General features: G+C 37.2%; 2 long non-coding RNA genes across 21 annotated transcripts in view; both read right to left on the reverse strand.

The window, feature by feature from the left end:
- Window positions 1-12,216, reverse strand: part of LOC309664502 — a 63,965-nt gene that overhangs the window by 34,412 nt on the left and 17,337 nt on the right. The gene's annotated exons all lie outside the window — the stretch shown is intronic.
- On the reverse strand, window positions 4,565-11,457 carry LOC309664562. Its single transcript, XR_014265930.1, has 2 exons — window positions 11,327-11,457; window positions 4,565-7,888 (listed from the first exon to the last, which is right to left on the reverse strand). It is a non-coding gene; the product is annotated as an uncharacterized lncRNA (long non-coding RNA).

Genomic DNA, 12,216 nt, shown 5'->3' on the forward strand with positions numbered 1-12,216 from the left:
GATCATCTTAATTGATGCAGAAAAAACATTTGACAAAATTCAATGCCATTTTATGATTTAAAAAAAAAAAACTCAACAAACCAGGAATACAAGTTGATGACTTCAACATAACAAAGGTCTCAGATAGAAAACCAACAGCTATTATATTCAGTGGTGAAATCTTTCTCCCTAAGATCAGGAACAAAGGAAGGATGCCTGTTGTCACCACTTCTATTCAGCAAAGTACTGGAATTCCTAGCCAAATAAATAAGGCAAGATAAAAAATAAAAGACATCTAAATCGGAAAGGAAGAAATAAAATTATATTTGTTCAGAGACAACACACACGCACAAAAAAAACCCTGTTAGAATCAATAAATGAATTTAGAAAATTTGCCGGATACAAAATCAACACTCAAAAATCAGTTGTTTCTCTATACACTGAGAATGAAAAGTTTGAAAAGGAAAGTAAAAAAAAAAAAAATACCATTTAAAATATCATGAAATATAGTAAAAGATGAGGAATAACTTAACCAGTGGGACAAAAGACATGTACATTGAAAACTAGAAAACGTTGCTGAAGGAAATTAATGAAGACACCAATAAATGTAAAGGCATCTTGTGTTCACAGATTGGAAGACTTAATGTTGTTAATATGTCAACACTACTTAAAGGGATGTACAGATTAAAAGCAATCTCTTTAAACATCACAGTGAGGTTTTTTCAGAGGTAGTAAAATTCATCCTAAAGTTCATATGGAATTTAAAAGGCCTGAATCGTCAAAATAATGTGTAAAAAGAACAAAATTTGAAGTTTCAAATTTCTTGATTTTGAAACCTACTACACAACCACAGTAATCAAAATAGTACTGGCATAAACACACATACAGGACAGAGAATAGGCCAGTGGAACAAAATAGAAACCCAGAAGTAAACCCGTATATACATCACCAAATGATTTTCAACAGGAGTGCCAAGACCACCCAATGGGGAAAGGATAGCGATTTCAACAAATGGTACTGGAAAAACAATATCCACATTCAAAAGAATGACGGTAGACCCTTACCTTACACCACATACAGAAATTAACTCAGTGAATCAAAGACCTAAATGTGAGACCTAAAACTATAAAACTCTTAGAAGAAAGTTCTGGGAAGAAAACCATGACATGAAATTTGGCAAAGAGTTCTTGAATATGACACCAAAAGTGGAGGTGATAAAAGAAATAGATAAACTAGGTATTCAAAATTTAAAAATACTTCTTTCATCAAAAAATAAAACGAACCTGCTGAATGGGAGAAAATATTTGCAAATCCTATAGCTGATAAGGTTAATATCCAGTATGTATACACTTGTACACTGTTGGTGGCTATGGAAAATGGTGCACACAGAACGGAAAACAGTATGGTCGTTCCTCAAAACATTAAAAATAGAATTACCATATGATCCCATAATTCAAGTTCCTATTAAATACTCAAAAAGAATTGAAATTATGAACTCAAAGAGTTATGTGTTCACCCATGTTCATAGCAGAATTATTCACTATAGGCAAAAGGTGAAAAAACTCAAGGGTCCATTGAGGGATGAAGGGATATACAAAATGTGGCCTATACAAACAATAAATCAATATTCAGTCTTAAAAAGGAAGGGAATTCTGACACATGCTACAACATGGATCAACTTTCAGGCATTACGCTAAGTAAAATAAGCCAGTCACAAGAGGACAAATACTGTATGATCCCACTTATATGAAGTACATAGAGTAATCAAATTCACAGAGACAGAAAGTACAATGGTGGTTTCCAGGGGTGAGGGGGCAAGGGAAATGGAGAGTTGTTGTTTCATGAGTACAGACTAGTATAGTTTTGCAAGATGAAAAGTTCTGTGGATGGATGATGGTAATGATAGCACAGCAGTGTAAATATATTTCAGGCCTCTGGCCTGCACTCTTAAATTGTTAAGATGATAAATTTTATGTTATGTATATTTTACCAGATTTTTTTTAAATAAAGGAAAATTAAGACATTCATATAAAGAAACACTGATGAAGTTCATTACTAGTAGATCTGCTCAATAAGAATTGTTACAGGAATCCTTCAGGCTGAAATGAAACGTAACTTGAAACCATATGAAGAATTAAAGAACAATGGTAAAGGTAACTACACTAAGTTTAAAAGGCCAACACATTTGCAGTTAGGGTTTGTAACGCTTCTTTTCAAAATGTGATTTAAAAGACAAATATATAAAATAGTTATTATAAGGCTATTAATGGGCACACAATACATAAGGATGTCATTTGTGACAAGTGCAGTGTAAACAAGGATACGGGATGTAAATAGGCAGAATTTTTGTTATTATTAAATGAAAATGTTATTACTTCAAATTTGTTTTTTCATAAAATTAAGATGTTTACTTTAACCCCTGGGATAAGCACTAAGAAAATTACCTCACAAATATACAGAAAAGAAATAAGAAGAGAATCAAAATGGTAAACTGGGAAACACATCAACCACAAAAGAATGTAATAATGAAGGAACTGAAGAACAAAAAGGATATAAGATATCTAGAAAATAAATAGTGTAGCAGTAGAAGTAAGTTCAAAAGGCTCAATATAGGATCAACACAAAGAAGAGTACACGCAATCACGTTATAAGCAACTTGTTAAATATGAAGTACAAAGAGAGAATATTGAAAGGAACAAGAGAAAAGTGACTTGGCACATATGAGGGAACTCCCAGAAAATAATTTGTGAATTTCTCAGCAGAAACCTTACAGGCCAGGAGAGAGTTGGATGATATCGTCAAAGTACTGAAAAAAAAAACAACCTGTGAGCAAAAATGACCATACCTAGCAAAATTATGCTTTAAAAATAAAGGAGAGATAAAGTCAACAAAATCAAAGTGAGTTCATCACTACTAGACCTGCCTTATAAGAAATGCTTAAGGGAGATCACTTTGAAATGAAAACATGTGAACAGAAATGCAAAAGCAAACAAAAGCATAAATTTCAATGGTAAACTCATACACACACACACAAATATAGCATAATAACACTGTAATGGTGCTGTATAAAGTACTTTAACCCTGAGATAAAAGTTAAAATTTGTTAACAATATAAAAAGAAGGAAACTGACTATAAGGACACAGAGTTTGGGTGGGAGTAAAAGAATAGATGTTTAGAACTACAAGATTTCTATGTAGCCTTCAGCTAACCACAAAGAAAAGGCCTACTATAAATAAACAAAAGATAAAGAGAAAAGAATCAAAGTAAATCACTACAAAAACATAATCAAACAACAATGAAATAAAGCTACAGAGAAAGAGGACAAAACAGCTGCAAAACACACATAAGACAATTAACAAAATAGCAATAGTAAGTCTTTACTGATGGATAATTAGTTTAATATAAATGGATTAATCTTCCCAATCAAAAGGCATAGAGTGGCTGAATGGATAAAAAAACAATATCCAACCTTATGTTGTCTACAAGAGACTCATTTTAGATTAAAAGACACATACAGGCTCAAAGTGAAGGAATGGAAAAAGATACTCCATGCAAATGGCAACAAAAACAAAGTGAGAGTTCCTATATGCATAACAGACAAAATAGACATTAAGTCAAAAATTGTCTGTATAGACAAAGAAGGTTTCTATACGATAATAAAAGAGTCAACTCAACAGGAGGATATAACAATTATATATGCATCCAGCATCAGAGCACATAAAGCTCTAAAGGAAATATCAAAATTAAATGGAGAACTTGATTGCAGTACACGAATAGTAAGGGACTTCAATAACCCAGTTACAATAATGGATAGAACACCCAGATGGAAAATCAATCAACAAACATGACTTGAACAACACTATGGACCATATGGTCCTTACAGACATATACAAAACATTTCATCTAACAGCAGCACATACACGTTCATTTCAAGTACACACACACCATTCTCCAGAATAGATAATATGTTAGGCCACAATCAAGTCTTAACAAATTTAAAAAGTCTTAAATAATTTCAAGTATCTTTTCTGATCACAATGGTATGAAACTAGAAATCTCATAATAGTAACAAAACAGGAATATCTGGACGTCCCTGGTGGCACAGTGCTAAAGAATCTGCCTGCCAATGCAGGGGACATGGGTTAATTCCCTGGTAAGCAAAGATCTCACATTATGCAGAGCAACTATGCCTATGCACCACAACTACTGAGCCTGCGCTCTAGGGCCCACGTGCCACAACTACTGAACCAGAGTGCTGCAACTACTGAAGCCTGCGTGCCTTAAAGCCTGTTCTCTGCAACAAGAAAAGCCACTGCAATCAGAAGCCCGTGCACCACAACAAAGAGTAGCCCCTGCTCACTGCAACTAGAGAAAGCCTGCATGCAGCGACAAAGACCCAACACAGCAAAAAATTAAATTAAAAACAAAATTTTTATAAAGAAAAGAAAACAAGAAAATTTACCAATATGTGGAAACTAAACAATATACTCTTTTCCCCTGTTCCACTTTCATTGAGATGTAACTGCCATAGAGCCCTGCATAAGTTTTAGGTGTGCAGCATAAAGATATGACTTAAGTACATCAAGAAATGATTACCACAGTAAGTTTAGTGAACATCATCTCATATGGCCACAAAATAAAAGAAAAAGAAAAAAATGTTTTCCTTGTGATGAGAACTCTTAGGATTTACTCTCTTAACCTTCATGCATAACACACAGCAATGTTAATTATATTTATCATGTTGAATAATACAGTCTTGAGCAACCATTGGGTCAAAGAGAAAATCAAAAGGGAATTTTAAAAGAATCTTGACACAAACTAAAATGAAACACAACACACCAAGATTTATGGGATGCAGCAAAAGCAGTACTACAGGAGAAGTTTGTAGTGATAAATGCATACATTAAAGGAGAAGTAAAACCTCAAGTAAACAATCTCACTTTATGCCTCAAGGAACTAGAAAAAGAAGAAAAAAGTAATCTCAAATTTGGCAGAAGGAAGGAAATAGTAAAGATTAGAGCAGAAATAAATCAAATAGAGAATAGAAAAACAATAGAAAATAGAAACAAAACTAAGTGGTGTTTTTTGGAAAGATAAATTTGAAAGACTCTTGACTACACGAATTAAGAAAAAAATACAAAAGACAACTCAATAAAATCAGAAATGAAAGAGGAGACAATACAAGTGATGCCTCAGAAATAAAGGAATCATAAGGGTCCATTATCAATTATGCCAACAAATGTGATAATCTAGAAGAAATGGATAAATTCCTACAAACATACAACCTACCAACACTGAATCAAGATAACACAGAAAGTCTGAACAGTCCAATAACAAATAAGGAGATCGAATCAATAATTTTAAAAAAAGGAAAATAGAAAATCCAGGACCAGATGGCTTCCCTGGTGAATTTTGCTAAATATTGGAAGAATTACTACCAATCCTTTTCAAACTCATCCAAAAAACTGGATAGGAGGGAACACTTCCAAACTAATTTTACAAGGCTAGCATTACCCCAATACCAAAGCCAGACACAGGCACTACAAGAAAAGAAAATTACAGTTAATATCTTTGATAGACATAGATGCAAAAATCCTCGACAAAATATTAGCAAACCAATTTTAACAATAAATTTAACTTATCATACACCATGCTAAAGTCAGATTTATTCCTGGGATGCAAGGATGGTTCAACATACACAAATCAACCAATGTGATACACCACATTAACAAAATGAAGGAAAAATCATATGATCATCTCAATAGAGGCAGAAAAGGATTTGACAAAATTCAACATCCTTTCATGATAAAAACTCTAAACAAATTAGGTGTAGAAGGAATGTACCTCAACACAATAAAGGCATATGAAAAAGAAAAGACCACAGCAAACATCTTACTCAACAGTGAAAAACTAAAAGCTGTCCCTCTAATATCAGGAAGAACGCAAGAATGTCCACACTTACCACTTCTATTCAACATAGCACTGGAAGACGGAGGAATTAGGCAAGAAAAAGAAATAAAATGCATCCAAATCAGAAAGGAAGAAGTAAAATTACCTGTTTGCAGATCACACGATCATACATGTAGAAAATCCTAAAGATTCAACAACAACAGCAATAAAAACTGTTAGAGGGGCTTCCCTGGTGGCGCAGTGGCCAATGCAGGGGACACGGGTTCAAGCCCTGGTCTGGGAAGATCACACATGCCACGGAGCAAATGGGACCGTGAGCCACAGCTACTGAGCCTGCACGTCTGGAGCCTGTGCTCCGCAACAAGAGGCCACGATAGTGAGAGGCCCACGCACTGTGATGAAGAGTGGCCCCTGCTCGCCGCAACTAGAGAAAGCCCTCGCACAGAAACAAAGACCCAACGCACCCAAAAGTAAGTAAGTAAATAAATAAATAAATAAATAAATAAATAAATAAAAACCAAAAAACTGTTAGAACTCATAAGTGAGTTTAGTAAACTTGCAGGATATAAAATCAGCATATAGAAGTCATTATACAAAAGGAATGACGTACCCAAAAAAGGAAATTAAGAAAACAACCCCATTCTTAATTTCATTACAAAGAATAAAATACTTGGGAATAAATTTAGCCAAAGGGGTGAAAGATCTCTACATTGAAAAGTATAAAAAATGGATGAGGAAAATTAAAGATGACACTGATAATATGGAAAGACATCCCATGTTCATGAACTGGAGGATTTACTATCATTAAAATATCCATACTACCCAAAGTGATCCACAGATTCAATGCAATCCCTATTAAAATCCCAATGGGGGACTTCCCTGGTGGTGCAGTGGTTAAGAATCCGCCTGCCAATGCAGGGGACACGGGTTTGAGCCCTGGTCTGGGAAGATCCCACATGCCGTGGAGCAACTAAGTCCACACGCCACAACTCCTGAAGCCCGCACACCTAGAGATCGTGCTCTGCAATGGGAGAAGCAACTGCAATGAGAAGCCCGTGCACCACAACAGAGTAGCCCCCACTCGCATCAACCAAAGAAAGCCCACGCTCAGCAACAAAGACCCAACGCAGCCAAAAATAAATAAATTAATTTAATTAATTTATTTTTAAAAATGGGCAAAGGACTCGAATAGACATTTCTCCAAAGGAGGCATATAAATGGCCAACAGATGTATGAAAAGGTGCTCAACATCACTAACTGTCAGAGAAATGCAAGTCAAACCACAATGAGATATCACCTATTACAATGGCGATTATCAAAAAGACAAAAGATAACAAGTGTTGATGAGGATGTGGAGAAAAGGGAACCCTCGTGCATTTTTGTTGGGTATGTAAATTGATACAGCCACTAAGGAAAACAGTATTGAAGTTCCTCAAAACATTAAAAATACAACTACCTTATGACTCAGCAATCCCACTTCTGGGTATACAGCAAAAGGAAATGAAATCGGTATCGTGAAGAGACATATGCACTTCCATGTTTACTTTTCACAGTAGCCAAGATATTGGATCAACTGAAGTGTCTGTAGATTCATGAATGGATAAATAGAGTGTGGTATATAAACAGGCATATCTCGTTTTATTGTGCTTTGCAGATACTACGTTGTCTACAGATTGAAGGTTTGTGGCAATCCTGCATTGAGTAAGTCCATTGGTGCCATTTTCCCAATTAGCATTACTTTAAAATTAAGGTAAGTACATTGGTTTTTTAGACACAATGCTATCGCACATCAACACACTATAATATAGTATACACATAAGTTTTATATGCACGGGTAAACCAAAAAATTCATGTGGCTTGTTTTGTTGCAATATTTGCTTTATTTTGGTGGTCTGGAACCAAACCTGCAGTATCTCCAAGGTATGCCTGTATACGATGGAATATTATTCAGCCTTTAAAATGAAGGAAATGCTGCTATTTGTGACAACATGGATGAACCTGAAAGAGATTATGCTAAGTGAAATAAGCCACATACAGAAAGACAGCTACAAACACTTCAGGATGCTACTTTTATGTGGCATCTGAAATAGTCATAGATGTGGGGTGCAGAACAGTGGTTGACAGTAGATGAGGGGATGGGAAAATTGGCAGGTACTGATCACGAGGTACAAAGTTTCAGTTATGCAAGGTGAATAATTTCTGGAAATCTAGTGTACAACAATGTGCATATAGTTAACAATGCTGTATCGTGTACTTGTAATTTGCTAAGAGGGTAGATCTGAAGTGTTCTCACCATAAAGAAAGAAAAAAGAAAGTGGTAATTATATGAGGTGATGGATATGTGAATTGGCTTGATTGTGGCAATTATTTCAAAAATGTATATGTATATCAAAACATCAAGTTGTATATCTTAAATATATATTTTTATTTCTCTATTATACCTCATTAAAGATGGGAAGAAGAAAGAAATGAGGTAATGATACATACTACAATATGGGTGAACCTTGAAAATTATGCTATGTGAAAGAAGCCAGACATAAATGGTCACATGCTGTATAATTTACACTTATATGAAATATCCAAATAGATGTCTCTATAGAGACAGAAAGCAGATTGGTGACTGTCCAGGGGTTAGGTAGAAGAAAGCATGGGTAGGTCTTCCCTTTAAAGCGATAAAAATATTTTTGAACCACATAGAAGTAAGGGTTGCACAACATGGTGACTGTACTAAATGCTATTGAATCGTGCGAGTTAAAACGGTTAATTTTATCTCCGTAAAAAGTAAAACTTCTCCCCAAGTTACGTTTAGTTAATTTACTGTGTCCTGACAAGTTTTAATATGAATCATATCGTTAAGAAGAAACAGCCTCAATTCACACCAAATAAACATTCAGTTTAGCGAGGTATCTGTTTTCTAATGGTTTTTTTAATGTCCTAACTTTAGCATACTACCCCATCCCTATTGTTGTGGTAGAGCAAATGGCATGAACCAGAGGTGGAAACCTAAATCAGACCTTAGAACTCTAACTGAATTTTTGAGACCATGCAACGGCGGGGTTTACGTGTTTTTGCTTCAACATGATTGTACCTACAATTTCTTATCTTGTTCTACCTGACTTTTTTAAATCTTTAATTCATTTACCTTAAAATATGTAAATGGTTTATAACAAGCAAGTAAATATCTATGTATTGCTAGAAAAGAGATAATTTAATGATGAGCTTTCTTTATTCGTCATATTTTATGCTGTTAGAAGAATGAGGCTATCAACTGAATTCTGTCCCCCCAAAATTCATATATTCAAGCTCTAACAAAGTGACGGTATTTGGAGATGAGGCCTTTGGCAGGTAATTAGATTAAATGATGTCATGAGGATTAGGCTCTATGAGTGCCCCTGTAAGAGGAAACCAGAGAGTTTTTTCTGTCTCTCTCCACCATGTGAGGACACAGTGAAAAGACAGTTGTCTGCAAGCCAGGAAGAGAGCCCTCACCAGGCACTGAATTGGCCAGCACCGTGATCTTAGACTTCCAAGCCTCTAGAACTGTGAGTTGTTAAAGTCACCAAGCCTATAGTATTATGTTATGGCAGCTTGAGCTATACGAGTACTAAATGGAAGAGACATGGAGGAACCCTAAACACATATTGCTAAATGAAAGAGGCCAAACTGAAATGGATACATACTGTATGATTTCAGCTATATGACATCCTGGAAAAGGTAGGGCACTTAAACTATTCTGTATGATACTGTAATGGTCAATGCTTGTCATACATTCGTCAAAACCCATAGGATATGCAACAGAGTAAACTGTAATGTAAACTATGGATATTAGTTAATAGGAATGTATGAACTTTGGCTCATCAATTGTAAAAAATGCCCCACACTAATGCAAGACGTTAATAATAGGGGAAACTTTGGTTTGGGGAATAGATGTGAGGGGGTGTATGGGAACTCTATACTCTGCTCAAATTCTCTTTAAACTTAAAACTACTCTAAATATAGGCTACCAATTTATTTAAACAAAATAAATCTAAGTTGCCTCATCATATTGTGAGGTTATTACCATCTTACAGTTTTTCTATTTGACCTACTTCTTTAATGTTCATTTCTATCTTCTTTTATCCCTGTAAAAAATATATCAAATGTTTTGTACTATTTCACCTCCCAGCCTATTATCTTTTTAGTTATATGTCTTTCACAAACTTTCATTGGAAACTACATTAGATATCCTTGACTTATTACACTCTATGCCCATTACTATTTTCACCACCTCCCTAGTAATGCTTGAACCTTGGCTATGACCCATTGTCACATCTGGACAAATAGTTTCTGCTCTATTTTCTGTCTTCTGTCCTTCTGGGCCACTTCTATCTACCATCATTACCCAACGAACTGACTTTACAGATTCTATATGCCAGTGTGTAAGACTTGCAGTGTTTTAAGAAGTTCCCAACTTCATGATGATGATTTGGGGTCATTACCAAAGCACTCGGGATCATACATATTATTTTAAGGTAGTTTTATAGGACAACGCACATTGGTATTTTCCTCCTATTAACAGACTAGGAAACTGTGGGTTGATCTGCAGTTATTTTGATTAAGAAAGCAGGATATGAACTCTGCTTCTTTGCTGGGGTACTTGGCACTGCTCCTTCTCTTGCTGGGACATATTTTGCGCCTTTACAGCCTGGCATCTAGGCGTACAGATCAGACTAATGTTTGGCTTTATTGGATACGTTGACCAGTCTGATTGATATTCTGGTACATACAGGGTACTTGGTCATGGTTGCTCACCTCTGAACCTCAGCTTCATCACCTGCAAAGTACAACTAATAGCACACCCGCTTTGTGGGGTTTTTATGGATTTGGCAAGCGTCATAGTGCCTGGCACGTGCTAGAGACTCAGATGATGCAGTAATTACCCAAATTTGCATTTTCATTGGATCCTTCCCACCTGGAGAAGGTGACTCACAGCCTTGGGGGAGGAAGAGCAGGACAAACAGCAAGGGCAGCATGGGCCAAGGGAAGGAGGTGAGAACTGACATGCAGGGGGGCCTCATGCTGGTATCACCAGAGGGCCCAGAGTGAGCCAGGATGTGGGGAGAGACTGGCCGGTCAGTAAGACCAGGCCAAGAAGGGCCGTGTGAGGGGGCTTAGCTTTTACCTTGTGGTAGAGGCCATCCAAAGCAGAAAGTGGAAAATGGGTAGGTATAGACTTCTCCCTTAGGAATTGTCCTCGGGGTCTGTTTATCTCCTGGCAGGGTCCGTTCAATGAGTTGGCCCCTCCAGCACATTCTAGAGAGGACTGGCCATGTCTGACCCTCTGGAGATACAGCCCTGACCTCCTGGCCACCTCACTGAGGAGAGGGCTCATGGGGGAATCAGCCTCACTCTGCATCTGTCCACCAGTCCTGCACCCTGGACTCCAGGACCACTCACTTGCAAGAGACACATCCAGCTGCCAGAGGAAGTGACATTTCCTGACTCATCTGGCTAAGAATGAGCAGAGTATTGCTGACCATTACAGGGGAGTAGCTGCCACAGAAGATCAGGATGGGTCCAAGCCATAGAAGGTCAGAAGGAACAAAGGTCAGTCCACGTGGGAGTTCACATGGGCGCCTCACAGTCACCAACATGCCCTCGAGTTTCCCTTCCAGCCCAACACACACTCCACCTGCCCACAGTCGCCTGTGCCACCATCACACAGCCCCACAGAGCTCCAAACATCCTCAAACACACAAACTCCCTACCTATAAGCAGATGCCTGTGTGCCCAGAACCCTCCTGCTCCAGTATACATGCACTACAAACCCCAATAAAATCACAGCCACAGTCTTGAATACAAAAACACACCCCCAACGGCCCCCGATAATCAAACACCTAAATCCTCATATCCCACAAAAATCCACCCAACCCCATATAACCCCCCAATGCAAACACACAAACCCTTCAACAATAGCCAAATACATTCAAACCAACCTCACATACTTCTTAATATAAGACACAACCCCCCAAATCCAAATATAACACATACAGTCCCCCCACAGCTGTGAACATCCACGTATGTACAATGCCTCAGAAGCTGAGACAAACACAAAATACCATCAGAGAGACACAATGTTTCCAACCTTCTCCTAAATACTCCCCCCAGAACACATGATGAACTCACACCCCCAATACAAACATACACCCATCTCCCTCTTGAGATACTATAAACAGCCTCTGTCACATCCCCTGATTATACACACACAGCTAGCAACCCCAATTTACACTGACAACCCCAGTCTCTGCAAATTCCTCCACACCAAAAATACACTCCCTAAACTCTTA

The sequence above is a fragment of the Balaenoptera physalus genome (genome assembly GCF_965194825.1).
Source record: "Balaenoptera physalus genome assembly, chromosome: 7".
NCBI classification, from domain to species: domain Eukaryota; kingdom Metazoa; phylum Chordata; class Mammalia; order Artiodactyla; family Balaenopteridae; genus Balaenoptera; species Balaenoptera physalus.